The sequence below is a fragment of the Lepisosteus platostomus genome, chromosome 9 (assembly GCF_059453375.1).
Source record: "Lepisosteus platostomus isolate fLepPlt1 chromosome 9, fLepPlt1.hap1, whole genome shotgun sequence".
NCBI classification, from domain to species: Eukaryota; Metazoa; Chordata; class Actinopteri; order Semionotiformes; family Lepisosteidae; genus Lepisosteus; species Lepisosteus platostomus.
In genome coordinates, this window is record NC_142619.1 from 18,554,798 (window position 1) to 18,578,819 (window position 24,022).

The following is a 24,022-nucleotide window of genomic DNA, read 5'->3' on the forward strand; positions in this document are numbered from 1 at the left end:
TCTGTTTTACCACCATATTAAGATTCCATACACTACAATCCTTTATTTTATTATCTTAAAAAAACAATATTCTTTTTTATGTAATTTTTAAAATAAACTTATTCAATTCAAGTACATTCATCTCAGTAAACATTTTGTATCTTTTTTGGGGAACATTCACAAAAGCTGCTCACTTCCGTTATAAGCTCTCTGCTTAAACACTTTCCACACACACTCTCGACTTCTGCTGGAGAACCAATGGCCTTTTATAACAGACAGCTGTTGCACTTGGCAGTTCACATTCATCTATGGAGCAACCTGTTAGATAGCAGTTAATGTGTGATGAGTATTTTCCCCTTAGAGTATAAAAACTGAGATCCTTTACAATGCCTTGTAATTTTATTAATCAGTATGTCTATGGATTATGCGCAGTGGAAGAGGGCCGCTATGTGCTGAATAACATAAGGAAACAGTGCAAGTATAGGATTTCAGTTTTCAAATCAGTCTAACTGGCAGCTTTACCCAATAGAACCACAATGAAACACACAAAGTACAATCAGTTTTACAAAATGTCAAGATAACTTAACACCTAACATCTGCACTAGGGAACTGACCATTTATCAAACAGGCTTTCTTTTTCCAATGGTTTTATTGTCACAATAACAGAACGAATGGGATCTTTAGATCACCCTTGTCTTTACAAACACTGGAGAAAAGAATCTGGATTTAAGGACTATGTCAGTATTATCCTCTTTTTCTTTATAAAGACTCAGACAGCAACTTGATTACCAAAGTTGCATGTGAAAGACAAATGTGTGTTTAAACGGAGGATAATTCATGTTTGAAGTAAAAGGAGACAGAAGGTTTTCCTGATACTCAGCTTCCTGTGCCTTTAATGAGTGTCTCTCATTTTGGCTGTTTGTGTCATGGCTGCCATAATTAACAGGAAGAGGCTCTGCTGGGACCAATTAAATCCAAAGTGCTGACTCTTGCTGGAACTCCATACATCTTCAGCATCAGAACAGAGGTACTCTCTTCAGCACAGCTAAAGAAAACACTCTGCCTGGGCCTTAATTAATATGAGCCACTTGGCAGAGAAAGGCATTGTTTGTTGAGCAAACACTATTAAACTTGTGATTATATGAAAAATAAGATGCATGAAAATAAAACGTTTGCTTCAGACATTTGCCTCAATAGAAAACAAATCTCCTAACAGCACTATATAGATAATTATATGAGTGGCATTTTGATTTTTCCTTACAGAATGTAGGAAGATAAGCAGAGACATTAAGGAAACCCCCTGCCCCCCTCAGCGTGATTTTCATTAAAATTGAGGAGAATATTGCACCAGAAAAAATGTTTACTTTTTTGGTCATCAATCTCCCAGTACACAACCACTTGGACTACATCATTTATATACCAAACTACATTTTTTGTGTTTAATCAGGTTTATGAATAGAATGTACTCAGACTGTTCTGGGCTGTGATAGATGGTTTTTCAAAAATACATTTTTTAATGGCATTCTGGAAAAATAGATCTTCTGAAGAGGGTACTCTCAACTTGACATGGTTGTTGTGTTACTAGATGATGTTTTTCCCTTTATTATTTAGACATTAAATTATGTAGACATGATGACCTCCACAGGCTCCTACAGTATGTGGTGTCTACATAACACATGGTGACTCCCATGTTTTATATTCACTCTGAAATTGAACTAATAAAATATAAAAAATTATCTTGCCAGCCATCAACTCGCATGTGAATTGGAGGTGCTATTCTGAGTTTTCTATGAGACCATTCTTCAGACTGCATTCTTGGAAAACTAGGCTCTGATTCCTTCAGATCACCAGCAAGTGAAACTTTATCTTCTGTCTACTTTAATAAGATGAAACCCTTCTGAGTGCATTCCTGTAGCTGTTATTGTCACTATTACATATTAATTATTTTACCCACAGGTTTATTTGGGATGTTGAAAGTGCCTCATCTCAATAAATAGCTAACAACGTCTCATATATCACACTAGGGTATAGATTAAGACACACACTTGTAACCGAGCACTTTCTGAGGTGGACAAGCAGATTGAGTTGAAAGTTAACAACAAACATTTAATTAGATCTAGTAATTCAGTTTCAGTTAGATAACATTTCCCGAAAACATTGTCAGGTGTTCTGATTTTGTATAAGCATTAGCTGACATATGTAAAGACATTCACTTCTTCTTCACCATCTGCTCTTATTAACCAGACAATACATTGTTAAAAGGTAGTTATATAATACAGTATTTGACAAAGTCAACTTGAAGTTGCTCATATTGATAAAATATGACATTAAGGAGATTTTGTTTTAATTAATGTACATTATAACATCACTTTATGGCCATATACAATTTCTTGTATTAGGAATTTATGCATACCCCAGCTTGCTCTCCATGAGACAGGGAGAGAAGGTTGGGGTCAGAGCACAGGGTCAGTCATTTATACAGTGCCCCTGGAGCAGTTGGGGTTAAGGGCCTTGCTCAGGGGCCCAACAAATTAGGATTCCTCTGCCGGCCGCGGGATACAAACCAGCAACCTTCCAGCCACAAGCGCAGATCCTTAGCCACAGTGCCACCACACCACCGAGGTTTTTTTTCCTTATTACTATCATAACCTAGGCTAGTGAGGGGGGTCTTAATTCATAGGCTTCGGTTCTTTCACCTATGAAGACTAGTCAGCTCACAAAATCAAGCACATGTTTAGTGTTACATTGCTGAGCGGTAAAGTGTATATGAAATGTAATTCTACTTTTTAAAAGTAGCTTGAAAAGTAAGAAAAGCATACATAAAAATAGAGCAAATGGACTATTAATGTCTGCATCAACACAAGGAATATGAAGGTGCTTGAAAATACCAGGTGTTTTAGACATTGTAGACCAAATATGGTCAATATAGTACTGTGTATAAAACATCAGGCTCAAATATCCATGTTATTGGCGATTATTCTGTACAAAATTCTGTAAATATTCTGTAAATGTTATGAAAGGATGAGACTATAAAGGCTAATCTATTTTTGCAACTACATAAATAAGAGGAGCAAATTGGCCCTCCCATGTCTTTAAAATGTATGTTGTAAAGATGGATTAATAAAAAAAAATATTAGTTCATTTTACAATGTAATACAAATGTAAAATTGATTGTGTAAACACACGGATCTCTTATCAGTCTTCTTTCAATTTCCATACATGAGTCATAGTTTGAGAGCATGTAGCTGCTCGGTTTTCTCCATCAGAGTTAATCTTGCCATCCCCAGCTGGTCTGTATTGACTTTGGATTTCTGGTCCACATGCCACTTTTGCCAAAACTTTCTACATTTCTGAATTAGTTTTCCGAGAGGGAACAACCAAGGTTTCTTCAAACAACTTAACATATTTTAGTTTCTCCCTGCTTGCAATTTAGTCAAATAAACTTTGAAAAGCATTTCGCCATGTTCCTTTTTAATGCTCATCTTTGAATTATTTCCTTTTCACTGCCAACATTACAGTAAAGAACTGTAATACATTGCATTTGCAAAAACATCAAACATTGACAATTAATAAAGGAGTGCAGGGATTGCAGGAATTTAAACCACTATTATAGTGATCTACAGTACTGTAACTTTCAGGTCAAACCATAAAAATGTTAACTCATCTCTATATATTTCATCACATGATATTTTTCCTCACAAATCTAAGACACAGTACAATTGAGCGTCTTTAGAAGCAGTTACAATACAAGAGTCCAAGAAGCTTTGTGACTGTGGTACTTTTATCCTATAGGTGAGTTTATCTGCTAATTATAGTTTCCTTTTTTTATTTGAAAAGCAGATGGATAAAATAATCTGACAAAATTTCAACTGGAATTTTGCCTAAACAGAACCTTAAACTAATCAAGTCATTCATAGCTCAACTGGAATGAAAACCAGAAAACATTATAGTTTAGACCAGTAGTCAAAATACTGTACGTAAGTCTATGAATACTTCATTAATCTAGACTTTCTGGTACACACACACAAAAAAAACAAAACATTTTTTATCAGATGTAAGGTCACTGTTATCAGTTTCTGGGAAAGAGAAATGGGACAATGAGACAAATTGCCAAATGAGACAATTTAAGAATGTGAATGTCATTCATTCAAAACCAACTGAAAGAATTGAGCAGATACAGTATGGACACCTGAAAACACATCTCAATAATGTGTTGTATTGCAGAATTTCCTTAACTTATAGTATATGACAATAATCTGTAAAAGGTACAAATGAAACAAGTAAAAAGAAACCAAAACATTTTTTTTTATCTCAGGGGAAGGGTATATCCCCCTGCTGACACCCGGAGGCTGTGGCAGGGATTACAGTCAATCACAGGCTACAAGGGCTGCAGCCAGGAGATTGACACGAACAACACATCCCTGCCTGACGAGCTGAACCACTTCTATGCCCGCTTTGATGCTCTGAACACGGGCACTGCTGAGAAGACCCCAAGCGTGCAGGGCGAGTTTGTTCTGAAACTCTGAGAGCAGGACGTGCAGAAGACTCTGAGCAGGGTGAAAATCCGTAAGGCTGCAGGGCCTGATGGGATACCACCTCGCGTCCTGAGGACATGTGCAGCCCAGCTGACCACAGTGTTTACAGACATCTTTAACTCCTCCCTGTCACAGTCCATGGTCCCCACCTGCTTTAAAAAAACCACTATTGTTCCAACCCCCAAAAAGACAAAAGTGACATGCCTGAATGATTACCGCCCAGTAGCATTAACATCTGTGGTGATGAAATGCCTGGAGAAGCTGGTGTTGTCACACATCAACTCCTCCATCACAGAGTCCCTGGACCCCCTGCAGTTCGCCTACCAGAACAACAGATCAGTGGATGATGCTGTCTCCCTGGCTCTGCATACAGCCTTGGAACACCTGGACACTAAGAACTCGTATGTGAGAGTGCTGTTTGTGGACTACAGTTCAGCATTTAATTCCATCATACCCTGTCAACTGGTGACAAAGCTCAGGGGATTAGGTCTGTGCAACTCTGTCTGCAACTGGCTGCTGGACTTTCTTATCGAGAGACCACAGGTGGTGCGGATAGGCAATAAAACATCAACACCACTCACCCTGAGCACTGGAACCCCACAAGGCTGCTGTCTGAGTCCAAGGTTGTACTCCCTATTTACTCACGACTGCACAGCAAGACACAGCAATAACTGCATCATCAAGTTTGCCGATGACACCACTATAATAGGACTGATCAGTGATGATGACGAGTCCACTTACAGGGATGAAGTTGTACAGCTGCTTAGGTGGTGTCATAGCAATAACCTGGACTTGAACATAAAGAAAACGAAAGAGCTAATAGTGGACTTTCGGAGACACAGGCCACACACTCACAGCCCACTCAGTATTGATGGAACGGAAGTGGAAACAGTCACCAGCTTTAGGTTTTTGGGAATTCACATCTCTAAAGATCTAACCTGGACTGTGAACACTGACTCTATCATGAAGAAGGCTCAGCAGCGCCTTTATTTCTTGAGGTGCCTCAAGCGATGGGGGATGCCAATACATGTGTTGGTGAACTTCTACCGCTGCACTATCGAGAGCGTCCTCACCAACGGGATCACCGTGTGGTATGGCAACACCTCTTCGCGAGAAAGAAAGGCACTGCAGAGAATGGTCAATATGGCCCAGAAGATCATCGGCTGCGGTCTCACCGAGATTAAACAGCTCTATGAGGACCGCTGCCGTGGTAGAATTCTGGCCATCACAGAGGACAGTCACCACCCAGGGCATGAGCTCTTCACCCCACTGCCCTCAGGCAAGAGATATAAGAGCATACGGACACTTACCACTAGATTCTTCAATAGCTTCTATCCACAAGCAGTGAGACTGGCGAACACATTTAGCCATCCCCCTCGGACCACACCTACACCATCACCATCTACCTCATTGTAATTTATTAATTGTACGTCTCCAGTCATTGTTTACACGTCTGTATTGTTTACATTCAAACTGTCTGCATGTTTACTTGCACATTGTCTATTGTTTGTTTGTACATTGTCTTGATGCACTGTTTGCACTTTGTTTTGTTTTTTACACTTGTTTTATAATCGAGAGACTTTCTGTAAGTAAGAATTCCATTGTACCAGTACCGGTTACATATGGCAATAAAGTTCAAGTTCAAGTTCAAGTATATGGAATGAACATGCCCCATCCACTGTATATCTCGCCATTGCTCCATTGCTTGCTGGGCAGGGATAGGCTCCAGCTCCCTCCTGACCCTGAATTGGATTTAACCATTAGAAGATGGATGCAGCAGCCTACATGATCTAGAAATTTTAATAGTGCTCGGACCCTTCTGAATCCCTCTTCTAGGATCCCCCAGAGGCAGTTGATAACGTAATTTAAGTTTTTTGTTTCTAATATGCTTCTTGGAACCACAACAAAGTATAACTGTACACTTGGAAAAAAAAAACTATTTAACCCTCAGCAACCAAAAATATTAATAGGAGAAAAATATCCTGAGGTGAATGCTCCTTGGAGTCCATAAAAACCCATATCTCTCTGTCACATTCTAAACAACAAAAAATACTTCAAAAAACACATCTTTCCTGAATCAGTTAATGCAGGCACACTTCCCTCCACCTTATTAAAGTAAGAGAAAAAAAACTCTGCAGAAAGTTTCAGCTGTCTTGCTAGCTTATTCCTCCATCCTGACAGTCCCAAATGACTTGTTCCATTAAACCTCAGCTATCCTGCTGTCTGCGACAAGAAACTGGGCAAGGAAGGGACATACTGTAAAGCCTCAGCACTGAACCTCCAATGATCAGACACTTGACTCGTGAGCTAGAACTCCAGGTTTGGAATTAGGGGTAGGAACATCAGAGGATGTCAACAACCAGAAACAATGACTTTATGAAAATTCCTTCTTCCTTCCTCTTTTCTTTTTCCTCAGTCCGAGTTCTGGTGCCCGACCAGCCCACGTGCACACAGCCTGTGTGTTCCCTCTTTCTGAGTGGTAATTGATTGATGTCTGAGCAAACAGTGTGTCACTCAATCTGCGATCATCACTGTCCGCTGTGCTGATTATGTTATGGTGACAGGAAAACTCATAAGGAGAGAGAAGTGGACATGAAAAAGAAAAGAAAAACACACCATTCAAAACAAATACACATGCCTTATACAGGTATGCACAACTCAAGTAAACATAGCAACCAAATCCCATGCTCTATTCTCACTTCTGTCACCCTGCGACGTCTGCTTATTTGGATGAATTACCAGCTTTGTTACTACTGGTAAGTTAGTGAAATTAATTATTGATTTTACACAAACTGCAGCAGGAAGTTCAGAAGGTCAGTTCATGAGCCTTTGACTCCATTTCTCACTTTGGATGTCTCAGCAGAGCAATCAGCAAATGTTAATCTTTATGATGAAGCCATCACTAAGTTCAAACATGCTTGTTTATTATAAATCTAGCAGTGAGTTGTTTTCAGGAGTAGGGCTAAGGTGTCCTTGAAGACTTGACAGTGAATAATACAGTGGACAGTACAGATTATTTGCCTTTACTTGTATTCTTTTGCCAGTATGCCTATCTTTTTATAACCAGTACATTCATTAGTGCTTCCTACAGTATATCAATCTTTTTCATTTGATATTAAAGCTCAGATGTGTACCCATTCTGAAGAATCAGTATTTTTTATTTTCAGTTACAAGGTCATTTTCAATTACCTTTTTAGCATTGCCTATTTACATATTTATCATAGAAATAGAAATATTCTCATAGAAATATGGTTATGTCCCTGTCTAAATATCTACAAACACGCTGAATGATACATACTATAGAGCGATGCCTGTTGTATATGCAGTGTGAAAATTTTTAAACTGGTAAAAAAAATCAGATATTATGAAAAGCCCAATATATAAAAATGTTCTTAAAGTTATGTGGCTTCACCTACATAAGAATGATTCTAACACATAACATTCTATGTTTTTCTCCTAGAAATGAAGTTAACACAAATGCTTCTGTTCTGCAATATGTATTGCAACGAAATAGGATTTGCGTACAGTATTCTCAAGGCACACATATTGCTTGCCCCAGAGGTAATCATTTTCTGCCATCACAACTGCTGAACTCCCAACAACCTCACATTATAGCAATGCCAGTGTTTCCCATTAAGGTACTAATTTACTCAGAATGCCATTTTGGGAACTAAAACTCATTAATTTTCAATTTACTCTGATTTGTAGAGAGTGAGGGTTTAGCATTGCCTATTTACAAAAGCCATTTTATTTTGATAAAAGATACCATCTATTTAAACCGAGATGTGAGATGTTGTCTACTTTGTTTTTATATAAAGGAAAGACTGGAGAATAACAATATTTATTGGCAAATAAAGTTAGTCCAAGTTAAACTTTTTATTTTTATTTTAAGTGAACATTGAGGTGTTTTAATGTTCAATGATCAATGGTGACCCCGTGCCTTTCCAGTTCTTTGCTCATTGAGGATTTCATTAAAGATATCTATAGAACTGCCAAACTGTGTGTTGTTATAAAGTGAATCAGTCTATCTGCCAATAACAAGCAAACCTTTAACAAAGATTGCTTTGGTAATGGTAATGGCAGTGCCTCTTAATGTATAGTAAAACATGTATACTCACGTTACATTACTCACATAAAGTTTATCTTTTTGTATGATGAAATGAAATGAAACAATGAAATGAAATGTCAGACCATTACTTGTTTTTTCAATAGTGGTCAAGATGGCCACTTCTTGGAACAACACATTAAATCTCCATTAAGCCCTGGGACTGCTGCTGCCTTTAGGTGGTTAGTGCACAGCTGTAGAAATAGTTGAAACTGTACAGGCCCTTAGTTACTAAATGAGTAGGAAAAAAGTGCATTTTAAACAGTATGTTGTCTAAATTACCACTCCGTTATTTTGAGTGTTAAAGGCAAAGATTTCTAGTTTTTCTTTTTGTACGCTTTAATTTTCTGCTCATCTCTCAATAATACAGTATGTATTGCCAAAATTTATTTCTCATTCTGTTTTCCAGTAATACATCTAGGGTTTTAGACTAGGAACCAAATGCACATTCAATATAATATTTGCTAGCAAAATCAATTGAATGTATAGCACAGAGATTTAAAAAAACACCTACTACTGAAGTACAGTGAGTAATCAAAGCCAATTTTAATTGTCTGGCAGGAGTACAGTATATACAGTATAAATGTGTTATGGTTACACACCCAATGTTCAATTGTGTAGTAGAACTAACTAAAATATTGTATCTTGCCATTTGCAAGGATAGTTCATTATTCAATAAATTTAGAAGAGTTACCACTGATAAATGAGTGTATTTTAAGAAATGACAGTATTTTTTATACTAAGTTAATGAATGGGCATGTTTCAGATAAATGGTACCAGATTCTGCTTTGAAACACACTGACCATTACCTTCCTTTGACTGGAAATTCCTTTTTTTTTTTAGTCTTGAACCATATAAAGCTTTTTTAGAGTTTTTTTCTTACTGATCCATTTATATGTGATTTTTATATTTGTATGGAATCCCATAAATTGTACACTTGTTTTTTTTTTCTTAAATTAGGATTTTTTTTTTAAAAAAAGATTTATGTTTCATTCAATATGACAAATGGTTGTGTGGATCTAATAAGATTTTTTGTAATTGGATATAGGTACCAATACGTACTGTATAAATTGTCAGAAAATGTATGAATCCCTAACAAAAAGGTGACATGTAGGTTTGTTTTAAGTGGAAAACCACAATTTAAATCATAAATAAAATTGTAACCATCAACACCAAGTTTTTTTAAATTAAATTTCAATATTCATATGATGAGTTTGGAATTTCAGTGTGTATTGTATGTATACGGTACTGCTTATGTAGATATTTGGCAGATAGTGTGTGCACTGGCTGAAAGGCTTGAAAGCAGAAAGAAGTAAAAAAAACATATAATTAAGTGTCCTTAATTATTTGTTATACAGGAGAAATTAAAAAAATACCTCTTTTTACTTAAAACAAGGTTGTATGTTGAAAGTGTGAATTAAACCACGCAGGTCATCATCATGCTTCATATTGAAAATTAACAGATCTTTTGTTGGAAGAAATTTGAAAGTGGAGAATACTTTCAGCATCCTCTAGTGGTCACAGACTGAAATGGTGACACTCTGCTCAGATCAAGAGATCTTAAGCAATGTGTAAAATACTGTAGATTGAATGTCAGGCATCTTCTAAAAGCTAGAGCCATCAACATTTTTTAATTGAATTTTTCTTCAAAAGTATAAATAGGGACATTATGAGAGTACACTGACCACAACAACCATATTTATTTGGCTATGCACAGATGTGTTACTGTACAGTATGTACAGCATTGTATGTTATGTAGATCCGTCCATACTTGAAGCTCTGATGAAATCCATCCATCTATTAGCTAACTGCTTCTCTCACCTCAGGGGACTTTCAGGTCAAGGGGGAGCTGGAACCTACAGTAACCTAGCATACAAAGTGCACAAAACAGGGTACCAGTCCTCACAGGGCACACACAGAAACACACACTCACACGAGGTCCAATTTTCTCGGAAGCCAATTAACCAACAGTATGTCTCTGGACTGTGGAGAAAACCAGAGCACCCAGAGCAAACCCATGTAAAGCCCTGGAGAACATACAAACGCCACACAGAAAGAACCCCAGGTCTAGAATGCCGTGCTAGCCACTGTTCCACCATGCTGGCCTCTGATGAAATGTGCATTGTAATTATAGTCACTTTTATGTTTTACTGCAGAGCCATGAATAGTTTATTCGTTTTTTATTTCTTTTTGTGTTGAAGGTGTTATTTTGTTTTCTTTTATGCATTTCTAGCTTTCTTAACCTATAGTACCATTCGTTTTGCAAACTACTGTAGCTCCATTCAACTCTTTTGATTTTTGTTATCTGGGTTCATGTGAGTAATGACAGTTAGGCTTCAGAAATTTCATTTTTGGTTGGAGTTTTGTTTTGTTTTGTTTTTTTTTCCCCTAAAGCTTGCAATGGCATCTTTTCAAGTGAATAGTCCTTTTGAACCCCTACTTGAAAAGAGTTTAATTCCATGAATAGATAGGAACTTAAACCTGCCAGTTTTATGTTTTTCTGCATTGTTCCCCATTTTATGGTTTTGTAAATCCATTTGTTCTTGCATTTGCTAAGCTCTTCATCCAATTCAGGATTGAGGGGGAGTGATCTCAGCATTCAACGAGCTCAAGGCAGAGTACAGCCTGGACAGGACACCAGTCCGTCACAGGGGAAACATACACCAAAACAGACATGCACACACTCAAACCAGTGCCAGTTTTCTGTATACACTATATATACTGTACCAATATATATTTTTTTTTACTTCAGCAGGAAACCGGAGCACCCAGAGAAAACTCACACGAACATGGGAAACACGTACAAACACCATGCAGTGTTTTGCAAATATAAAGCCGAAACTCAATTGTTTTCTCTTCGGAGCAACATTTGAAAGAGTAAAAATAACTTTACCAATACAGCTACAATAATTTATATATAATCTGTAAAAGTATCCAAATGTACGCTTTTAAGTAGTAGGTAAGATTTTAGGGGGGAGGTAAGATTAAAAAAACACAGTCTAATGTATTTGTTGCATTTGGTGGAAAACCACACTACAACAGCACAATTCTGTGGCTTAGCAAAATAAAAGCAGCTATGTCAGAGCTAAGATTGTTTCTTGATCCCAGGGAGTCTTTACACAACTAATTTTAAATACATGCGGTGTATTTAGACATCCATTTTACACCCAGTAAAGTTAGAAAGCAAGTGAAATATATTAAATATCCTATTAATTCATATTTTCAAACATCTTAAATAATTATCTATTCAACTTCCAAATTCCAGGCTAGCAAATCAGCATCTGAGCACAAGACTGTAGATCTGAAAATGTTTTTGATCAGTTGAATTTATTTAAAGATATACTGCATGTTGACATTCAAAAATTATTTAAACATCCATTCTACACATTTAATGTAATTTACTGTACTAGAATCCAATTGCTGTATCTGCTGTACCTTTTCAAAAGTGACCTACTGTATTGTTTATTAGTGTATTATGTATATCACATTCATAATATTGCATGTTCTGTATATCAAAGTTATCATCAGTTATCAAATTTACAGCCAGCAGCCATATCACCCTGCAACTCACAATGGGCAACCCACTGAAGCTAAGCAGGTGTGAGCCTGGTCAGTACCTGGATGGGAGACCTCCTGGGAAAAACTAAGGTTGCTGCTGGAAGAGGTGTTAGTGAGGCCAGCAGAGGGTGCTCACCCTGCTGTCTGTATGGATCCTAATGCTCCAGTATAGTGATGGGGACACCATACTGTAAATGGGTGCCGTCCTTCAGATGAGACATAAAACTGACTATGAATTGGCTTCATTATGCTCTGCTCTCCTCCTGTGAGTGTTCTGGGGCACTATGGCTGCCGTCACATCATCCAGGTGGACGCTGCACATTGGTGGTGGTGGAGGGGAGACCCCATTACCTGTAAAGTGCTTTGGGTGGAGTGTCCAGAAAAGCGCTATATAAGTGTAAGCAATTAATTAATTTATCATAAACATATATTTATAACTACTTATGAAATTTATTTTAAATAATGATATAATCCATCCAATACAGAAAACTATCCTGGAAAGCAATGAGCACAAGGCAGGATACAATTTGGACAGGAAGCCAATCAATTGCAGGACACAAACAGATACAAACATGCACAGACTTACAGTATGGCCAATTTTTATGAACTGCCAATTACCTTACTTGGGACTGTAAGAAACCTGAGCACCCAGCACAAATCCACATGAAGACAGGGAGAACATACAAACTTCATGTACAGTAGATACAGTACCCCCTGGGTCTAGAATTCAACCCAGAGCATGGCAGCAATGCTAACTGCAGCACCACTGTGCTGCCCACAATTACATTGTTACAGTACAGGCATCCAGCCACCAGAGGGCACCTATACCGCCACGGCCTACCCTATCTACTCAAGGGAAGCATAGATCTACCACACTTCATTAGCTAATCCCAGTACTCCTTCATCACCACGTCTCCCCTCGCCAGCCTACTTAAACCCTGCGCTCTGTTCCAACCTTGGTCTTGAGTTTTGAGTTTGAGTTTTATTTGTTGAGCTACACATCTGATCTGCCATGCAATTCTCCCTCATCTGCTTCTTGGTTTATGGACTTTTGGATTGTCTTTTGACCCTGATTTCTAGATCTTGTCTTGGGTATCATATGATTTGTCTCTCTTCTGGCTTTTGACCTTTTCGCTAGTCTTTAGACTTCAAATTCGGATTTCACTGATCATCCTGTTAACGGCTTGCTTGTGATCCCTTCACCCACGTAGGGTCCATCACTTTCCAACTAGCTGGTCTCCAGTGTAACAGATATGGTAAGCCTCCAAAATTTCCTTGTATGGAAGGATATTCAAAACATTCTTAATAGGCAGAATAGATCATATGAAAGTTTTCTCAAGGGCATGAGACTGTTTCACAGTACTCATTATTTTATGAAAAAAATAAAGAAGGTTTTACAAAATTTTCCTGACTGATAAAGAAAAAGGGAGTAATGATTAAAAACATTCTAACTATGGCATAAAATAATTCCCTTAACAGCAAAGAGAAACATTTTCTCCTTGTGGTATGATGTAAAATGTGCACATTAATTCACCATGAATGGAAAACATCCATTAAGAGAAGAAAAAATTAGGCATGTGCCTAGAATTTGTGCATTTCACGAACCCATTGAGATTTCTTAAAAGATGTCTAATTTTCCTTTCAGGGAATTTGAGACGGTGGTGTGGTGGAACGGTGGTAAGCATTGCTGCATTGCAGTGCTGGGGATTCGATTCCTGGCATGCTTTCTGTATGGAGTCTCTACATTCTTTTTGTGTTCCCAAGGGTTTCCACCAGATGCTCTAGTTTCTTCCCACAGTCCAAAATCATGATGATAGTTGTCCATCGTGTCCAACGATGTCGATGGTACTTTGTGCAGCTCATCTGTTTGGAAGATGAGCTGCACAAAGTGCGGGAGAGCTTTTTGAAGTGGGAAAGCAGTTGCACTGGGGCAGTCCCACTCTCTCGACCTCAGAAGCCTGGGTCCAGAGGTACGAGTAATCGTCACGACTGGAGACTTCCTTGGTTGCAGTGGATGGCCATGACGCCTTTCTGTGCCTTGTCATGCCCTTATCTTTCCATGGGGCGTTGCAACAGTATAGTGTCCCATCACTATACTGGAGCATTAGGATCCATACAGACCGCAAGGTGAGCGCCCTCTGCTGGCCTCACTAACACCTCATCCAGCAGCAACCTTAGTTTTCCCCAGGAGGTCTCCCATCCAGGTACTGACCAGGCTCAACACCTGCTTAGCTGCAGTGGGTTGCCGGTTGTGAGATGCAGGGTGATATGGCTGCTAGTCCAAAAAACATATTGGTAGGTTAATTGGCTTCAAGTTCAAGTTTACTGTCATTATACAGGTATATGGTATAACGAAATGCTATTTAGCTAGCTCTCAGATGATAAGTAGTACAAAAAACAACAATACAATTGTATAAGAAAAGAAAGACGGAAACAACAGGCAGTGTGCAAAACAACAACAGGTAACAGGTAATGTGCAAAAGAACATCAGATGTGCAAAATCATACATCGACAGAATGAAATAAAGGATAGAAAATTATGGGGAGTGAGCTACTTGAAATGTGATGTAGAGGTAGACTTTAATGTGTGTTTGAGTTTTTGGTAAGAAAGAAGGCACTGTGAAGTTCAGATCGTAAGTGAGAGAGGCTGGGAGTTTAATAGTATGATAGTGCGGGGGTAAAAAGTGTCTCTGAGTCTGGTAGTCCGGGCCCAAACGCTCCGGTACCATTTGCCAGATGGTGGAGGGTCATACAGTCTGTAGCTGGGGTGTGTGGGGTCTTTGATGATGCTTAGAGCTTTCCTCAGGCACCGTCTGTCATAAATGTCCTGTTTGGATCGGAGGGCAACCCCAGTGATGGACTGGGCAGTTTTCACCACCCGCTGTAGGGCTTTGCGGTCAGCAATACTGCAGTTGCCATACCACACTGTGATGCAACCTGTCAGTGTGCATCAGTGTGTAGTGCATCTGTAAAAGTTAGTGAGGATCTGGGGACATATCTTAGCCTTCTTCAACCGTCTTAAGAAGTACAGGTGCTGTTGCGCTTTCTTGATCAGACAGGTGGGGTTGAAAGACCATGTGAGGTCCTCGGTGATATGGACGCCAAGGAATTTGAAGTTACTGACCCTTTCCACTTCAGTCCCGTTGATGTGGATAGGGGCATGTCCGTTTTGCAGTGTTCTGAAATCAACAATCAGCTCCTTGGCTTGTAGGAAAAATTGGCCCTGGTGTGTATGTACAGTATGTGAGTGCTCAGCGATGGACTGGTGTCCTGTCCAGGTTGCATCCTGCCTTGCACCCACTATTTGGCAGGTTAGGCTCCCACTTCCCAGTACTGGATTCAGCAATCAGAAAATGGAAGGATGTAATGAGAGCTGAATATGATGCAGAAGCACAACTGCTATCCCTGAGGCTGATTTCATTCCTTTCACAATGGTACAAAAGAATAATAATCAAAATTAAGTTCCAAAGGAACTAAAAAAGAGAAAGATGGTTCATGACAAGAATATGTTTTATATCTAATTAAGCATTCTTCAGAATGTGTACAACATACAGTGACTGACAATGGAAAAATATTTTTTCATATACTTATAAAGAGTTTGTAATGTGTACAAGTACAAAACATGTACAGTAGTTCAATAATCTCGCAATATTACACAGAAACGACAAACCAAAGATTTTGTGGAAGACTTTTACTGAAAATGCCATAGTTGCTTCGAGTAATGAGGTAAAATGTCTGGAAAACATCAAACACAGTCCATTATAATGGAATAACACAATTACTTAAAGGCCACAGAGTACCTACACTGAACCTGTGATGGATTGAGTCATGCCCAGTAAGGCACATTCAACACAATAAAACCTCTGTGGAAACATCTTTTCCTGTAGGTCTAGTCATAACATGGTCTTTCAGCACTGTGTTAGTATTGCAGAAAAAAAACAATGTTGAAAACTGTTTTCCAATTGACAAAAATGAGGAAATGCTTTATTAGGTAATGGTAATAGGTAATGATTTATTTTAAAGTAAAAGAAGAATGTGGAGTTCTGTGTACATGCTTCAGCATTTTGTCCACATTCCCCAGTAAAAAATAAATAACTTCTAAGGAAGTGTATATGTTTGGTACCTCAGCAACATGCACAATGAAGAATACAGTATTAGTGTAATTTTTGAGGAAAATGTTTTTTTTATGTTAAGTCTTTATTTAAATTGAAATAATATCCAATGCAACATGTTAATTCATTGTTTTTTTTGCTTATAATTTTAAATTTATAATATGTTAATAATAATTAAATACATGGTTTATATGACTAATAATTTATGGAATTTATCAGTTTACCTTTTTGTACGACTACAGAACTGCCATCTGCTAACTCACAAGAAACCCTGTTTGCACTTGTATGGTACTAAAGCCACACCTTCATCAATATAACCAACTGACTATGTTTCTTTATGTCATCTTTATTCTCAGGGTATATGTTCATGAACCGAACTGTCCATGGATAAGAAAGTATGTGCATACTGAGAAAAGCTTTCCTCTGCCATATATACAGTATATACTATATACATATCATGGTGCAAATATTTTTCTATTATAAAAAGTAATATTACAAAAATGAGAAAAATCATAATGCATACAGTATGTAACATGGTGGAAAACATTCTGAGAACCGTCAGACCAGTGACCAGCATGGCTTCAAGAATTCAAGAATGGCTCTTATGCCAATTTTAGACTGGCACCATAAATATACAAAACCATAAAACAGATGTAAAACCGAGGTCCTGACTCTCTGTGGTTGTAAAAATCCAATTTTTCAAAAAGAGTAGGTGTGTTACCCCTGTGTCCTGGCCAAATTTCTCATTGGTTTTTACCAGTCTTGGCCTTCTAATAATCCCCATCTACCCATCTATGAATTGGCTACATTACTCTGCTCTCCTCCCCACTGATAGCTGGTGTGTGGTGAGAGGACTGGCGCACTATGGCTACTGTCTTATCATCAAGGTGGGGCTACACATTGGTGGTGTTGGAGGGGAGTCCCCATTACTTAAAAGAGCTTTGAGTGGAGTGTCCAGAAAGGCACTATATAAGTGTAAGGAATAATACTTTCCAAAGAAAAATATATAGCATTGCAACTAGAACTAAAATGCCATTTATTTTAACTGCTTGAACAGATGTACATGTTAAGCAATGTCATCTTTTCGTTAAGGTTATATCCAGTACTGCAAATTTGACTTTCACATCCTGGAGATATCTAGAATATAATTGTATTTCACCTTCATATTAAGGGACCAGTTTTTAATTTTAAATTTCTTACGATTAAGATTTAAGTTCTTTTGAAAGTACTGTATGAGGTAATGCATTGTATATTTTAATCAGCATGAATTGTGAAAAGTACAGTATTCTGTAATTGGAAGTTAGCCTCAAACAGCAATTACAAGATTTTCCCATTTACAATAAAGATTAGTTTGAAATTTACCTTCTGGTCATTTTAAGATCTTTTTTGTTCTGAAAACACTAAATGTGTTTTTGCAGTATATTCAGTATGTTGTAATAGTCTAAGACCACATTTAGAAATGTGCAGTGATTGGTGCCATCTGCCATTACAGCCAACAATTAGATCCAAAGCAGTGTTTTCAGGTGGATTGACAGCTAGGGAGCTAGAGCTAGAGTGCCCTCCATCCAACCTAAAGGGTGTTTTCTACAGTACCTTTCAGAGGTGAAAGAATAGCAGAATAAAATAAAACTATTTGCATTCATGGCATCATAGTAAAAGCTGTTAAATAAAGCTTTCAGGATGAACACTAAAAACAAAATAAAGAAATGCCAACGATGCCTATCTCTGACAGTACACAGATGGTGTCAGACTCATTCCAGATGTCACCCAGCCTTTTACACCTACAAGTTTCCCAATTACATTCACTCCTTTTCTCACACTGAATAAAACAGTGGAACTCCTGCAGCAGTGCGTTCTATAGTTAATTATTTTAACAATGAGCCCAATTCAGGTGTCAGCCTGTCTTGTATGCAGCTTCCAAGATCTGATCATTTAGCTTTCTTTCTTAGCCCAGTGTTTTCAGTCTTCTTCCTTCTTTTTAGATTCATTTAATTGAATTACAGTTCAATGGAATGCTGACTACATGATCAAGAGATCCATAGATCCTGCAAGATCTGCACATCCTAAATGTAACCTGTTATATACAGTATGTGTTACACTGTACCATATGTCCTGATCTTAATTAACATACTGTACATCACATTAACTACAGTACTGCTCTTGCCACAATCAAGTATTTGTCACTTTAAAACTAAGCTACCTCCTCCTATAATGGCATAAAGACTTAGTGAGAGGAAGATATTTATTTCTGAGGCCTTGGGCTCAGTTCTAGACCTGGGGTACTATCTGTGTGGAGTTTGTATGTTCTCATGTTTCCTTCCTTCTTCTGGTGTCCTCTCATAGTTTAAAGACATACTGTCCTGAAGGATAATTGGCTACTGGGAAGACTAGCCGCAGTGTGAGGCGCACTTTGTCATTTTGACTTTTTCCACTATAAACGAAGGACTAAAGTTTTAGAGTTTCTTTAACTTAAAGATTTTTCTTTTAGACTCATAATTATTCTGGTCAATTTTTTTAGGTACATTCTGTACACAACAATTTTTATTTTTTCATAATGCTGTTATTTTTCAGCTTGTTTTTTGTTGGATAGAAGTAAAAAACACATAAAAGGCACAGAAAAAGGTTTTTCCACTTTTTATCTCTAAAATGTATATTTTAGTGATCTGTTTTCCCTGTCTTGTCCATACAACAATTCTTTAATTCACAATACAGGTTTGTGCAAAGGCAAACGTTATGACAACAAAAATACCGCACAAGAATATATCCTGAAAGGTTCCATTCTCCTACATCAAGAAAAGATCAAACACAAAATTGCATTTGGCTCTGAATTATAAAGTCAACATTGCAGGTGCACAGCCTCCCAAGAGACAAGGAGTTAGTCTGCTGATGTGTCCCCAAGCAAACTTTGAAGATAGGAAGAAATGAAAAATAAATTATATATCAGTAAAATTAATAAAGATGCTACCTGTGACTTCTTGAATCAAAATTCATTTCAACAAGCCAAGAATTAGCATTTCAAAGAATGTCCCACACGTCTGACTGTTGAAGCTACAAATGACTGACAGTTAAATTTGGTCACTCAACAACAGCAACCTATGAGTTCAGGTACTTATTATTATGTTTGTTACTAGTTAATGTGAAAACAAATTGTGCTGCATCTCTATGGGTTTAATATATCTGTGTTTACACTAAGTAAAGTTTCCCTTCTTGTAACCTAAGTCAAAAGACCACATTTCTAGAGTTTCATTATTAAGATAACACAAGAATTGGTTCTCTTGTGGAAAAGCTGATGAACACTGAGACCTAGGCACACGTTTTTTGAGTCAGTTATATATTCTGTATAACCTTTCGTTGCCAAAACAAAAGCTGCATCACAAAAGATCCCCTTTAGGAAATCATTCATGTTCGTTAGCATAACTTCAAAGTGCCGTTTGAGATGGTATCTGCAGCACTTGAAAGTATATCTTTATTGTGACTGTATGAATATGCAAACTTGCATTCTTAAATTAATGACATAAGTATATATTTTGTAGGCTTACATATAAAAACAGGATTCATGTGTAACTGATATTAATCAAGTGTTTGTTTATTTTTGTACAAATTAGATTTATCCACCTTTTGGAGTTCTGTTACTCCAAATGTGTATATTTCTGCTTTATTTCTGCAGCCTTTTCCGTAGTACAAGGAAGTACTAGAAAGGTCAAGAAACAAAACAGGATAATTTACTTTCTAGACAGTGTGGCTAAAGAACAGGATACAATTAGTCACCTTCCAGAAAGCCAATTCAGTTCTACACTTGAATTTGTGGAAAACTTGTATAGTACAAATATAAAGATGCATTGCTTTTTTAATCTTTTTCTCAGGACCGAGGAGTGCGTATGACTTTCCTTTTAGAAGAATTCTGATCACTTCTTCCTGAGATGCATTAATCCTGAATATAATAATTTCTGTTTCTTTTTAGGGGTATGCGAAAAGATAATTCCTAATGCAAGAAATTGTAAAGGGTTAATAATGTGATGTTATTTATTATTTATTTCTTATTATTAAGTCAAGAGCCATTCTGTTACCTAAGAATACTTGGAGAATGGAAATACAGTGCCTTGCAAATATATTTGGACCCCTTTGCAAAGTTTTCATACAGTATATTGTTGCTTTAATAATAATAATAATCATAATAATAATAATTGCTTACACTTATATAGCACTTTTCTGGACACTCCACTCAAAGCGCTTTACAGGTAATGGGGTCTCCCCTCCACCACCACCAATGTGCAGCATCCACCTGGATGATGCGACGGCAGCCATAGTGCGCCAGAACGCTCACCACACATCAGATATCAGTGGGGAGGAGAGCAGAGAGTAATGAAGCCAATTCATAGATGGGGATTATTAGGAGGCCATGATTGGTTAGGGCCAATGGGAAATTTGGCCAGGACACCGGGGTTACACCCCTACTCTTTTCGAGAAACGCCCTGGGATTTTTAATGACCACAGAGAGTCAGGACCTCGGTTTTACATCTCATCCGAAGGACGGCACCTGTTACAGTATAGTGTCCCCATCACTATACTGGGGCATTAGGACCCACGTGGACCACAGGGTGAGCGCCCCCTGCTGGCTCCACTAACACCTCTTCCAGCAGCAACCTTAGTTTTTCCCAGGTGGTCTCCCATCCAGGTACTGACCAGGCTCACACCTGCTTAGCTTCAATGGGCTACCAGTTGTGAGTTGCAGGGTGATATGGGTGCTGGCTTTAATTGTTTTAAAGATTAAAGATCTTGACACTTTGAAGATGCATTTAACATACCAACCAACAGCACACATTCAAGGTAAAAAAAAGTACCTAGATAACTTGAAAGAAAAATCACATAAATATAATTTAATTTAAAACAAAGATACCAGAATTCATACTTCTGCATAATAGCTTAAGGAACAACCAACTGTTGGAATTGTTTTTATTTCTGTGGACTAGAAGAATAGAACTGTCACGCCCTGTACTCCTAGAGAGCGCTCTACTTCTGTCCTGTTCCTAGTTCCCTGTGATTATTCATGTCTTTCTGGTGTGTCTCGTTGTGTAGCCCAGTGGTTCTCAAACTGTGGTACGTGTACCGGCAGTGGTACGTGGAGTGCCGCCAGGTGGTACGCCAAATGACCCTGGAACTGTGTTGTGTGCATTGAAAAATCGGGACGGGTTTTCATATTTTGTATTTTAATATGTGTCGAATACGCAGCCTACGTACTACGATACAGTGCGCGCTAATACTTCAGTGGACACGAGATAATCTGTAATTCTATACCACTCTATAGGAATGCGTGCTACGGATGCAAGTGACCAATTGTATTTAAAAAAAGCTACTGTATCTCCAGCAAATAGGGAGAAAGGAGAATGTGCGTGATTTTGGAACAATGCCAACGTTGTAAACACAGGAATGCATAGAAATACGTGCTACGAACGCAGGTAAGCGTGATAACAGAAAAATATTTTAGAACTGTTCTAATTTGAGAAAAATACACCTAGCGTCTCTGTGTTTCGCTCCCATGGGCATGAAATAAAACTTTAAATAAATACGGAAATAATGGAAACGCGGAAAAATGCAAGCTTGCGGATTGCTAAAGCAGGTAAGCTTCACTATTTTTGAAGAACTTTATTTACCGTTGGCAAAAGAGCTGAAACGTATCATGTGGAGAGAAAAAGCTGCTAAACAGCTCGACCTGCTGCCCCCCTACCCCTGAAAGATACAGTCATTCATAGAATTATTGAAATGAAGGATTATATCAAAAGTACACTGATAGAGCGTGTTAAAATGAGCAGATGTTTTTCACTGCAATTAGATGAGTCTGTAGTCGATTTGGCCAATTTGCTCGTTTACGTTAGATACGAGTTTGAGGGCATGTCCCATGAGGACTTTCTGTTCTTTAAACCGCTACCAACAGGAACTACAGGAGAGCACATATTTCAGCCTCTGAATGAATTTATCGAAGAGAATGGCATCGACTGAATAAAATGTGTGGGAGTTTGTACAGACGGTGCTAGAGCAATGACAAGCCGACATAACGGTATATGTTAGACTCTGTTGTGAATTGTATCAAGGCTCAAAAAATTAATTCACATCTGCTTTGCTCAACTAAACAGGCTCACCCCTCTCACTGAAATGGTGCTTTTTTATAAGTTGTTGTTAATATTTTTTTTTTCTGTAAAACACTTTGAGAAGCCACCTTTAAAGGTGCTATATCAAATAAAGTTTATTATTATAATATTTATTATATGTATGTGTGAGTGTGTGTGCACGCGCGCTCATGTTGGTCATTGAGAATTTCTGGGGTTCCTATGAGATGATGACTTGTAGGTGGTACTCGGATGCTTTGGTTGGATTAGGGGTGGTACTTGGTCCAAAAAGTTTGAGAACCACTGGTGTAGCCTATTTACTTCCTGTGTCTGCTCTGCTCCTGGCTCAGCATTGAGGATACGGATGTCTTGAGACCCGCCTAGCACCAGGTTGCCCCACGTCCGTGGCCTGAGGGCATAGGTTTCTTTACTGACATCGTCTGATCCCCTGAGCCTAGACTAACCCCCGTGTTGCCCCCTTTTACCGCTACACATGGTCTTTATTGTTCTCCTTGCCATTCCACGGCTTGCCCTTTCGATATTCGTAACGAGAACCAGAGTAATGGTTCTAAAATAGGTACTGTACAGTATGTTGTTTCATAATTTAAATTAGTGCCAAAGTTTGGTGTAGTGTTAAACAATTCTGTAGAACTACACATGTATTGATAATTAATACATTATATTCTTATCTGTCTCAATGCTGTTGCACAAATATTTAAATGTATCAATATATTAAGTTGTAAAGCAACAGAGTTTTAAATTGAAACTTCCTACACAAGATTTTAGGTCTTTTATTTCTGCTTTTTTTGTCAAACGTAAGATGAAACCCTGGGTAAAGATATAAGGGCAAATACAATAACTAATGCTCTTCTTTTTCACATTGCAAAATAATTTGGCTAAGCCACTGATCTGGAAAAAAGCATTTAATACTGTGACAAATTTCAGCTAATCAGTTGACAAATAACTTGGCAAATTTTAAACAGGTGGTCAGAACTGATGGTGATCTTTTCTCATTAAACCACATAAATAGGGGAAGGATCTAATTCATAACACTGTTGTTTTCAACAAAACGTCATGACTTCATTTGCAAGCATGATGTGGGAAAAATAATGTCCATTTATATGCAGATTTAGCAATTAGTTATAGTAAGCATTGAGTAGGCAGGTTTTACTGTGATGATGAAAGATCATTCTTATAACAATAAGAACTTAAAGTGATAAGAAGCTACAAGTCTGACAGTATGGCTTGTGTACAGGTCAAACTAAAGCTTGTACTGTGCACACAATTCATCATATACATGAAGTGCTTTAGAAGTTCTTTATTCTATGGAACCAGGTTACTGAACATGATTCTAATGAAGGAAGCAGTTGCATTGCTACTTCAAGGTTCACTGAAACGTTGTCATAAATGTATGATACACAACAATGGACCTATTATTGCACAATATAATATAGTTAAACATTATAGGTTACTTAAAACCTTTTACTTTGGCTGAAAAGGATAAAAAGTAAACAAGTTCTACCAGCAAGCCTTATTATTACTAGAAGATTTAAGTGCTAAGAACTCTGGCATAGCCTAGCTTCAACAATTCAGGCCTACAGGATTATGTCTGTGATGAGCCCCTCTGATA

General features: G+C 37.9%; 1 protein-coding gene across 5 annotated transcripts in view; it reads right to left on the reverse strand.

Annotated features, from left to right (window-relative positions):
- Positions 1-24,022, reverse strand: part of shank3a (SH3 and multiple ankyrin repeat domains 3a) — a 666,415-nt gene that overhangs the window by 304,930 nt on the left and 337,463 nt on the right. The window lies entirely within an intron of this gene.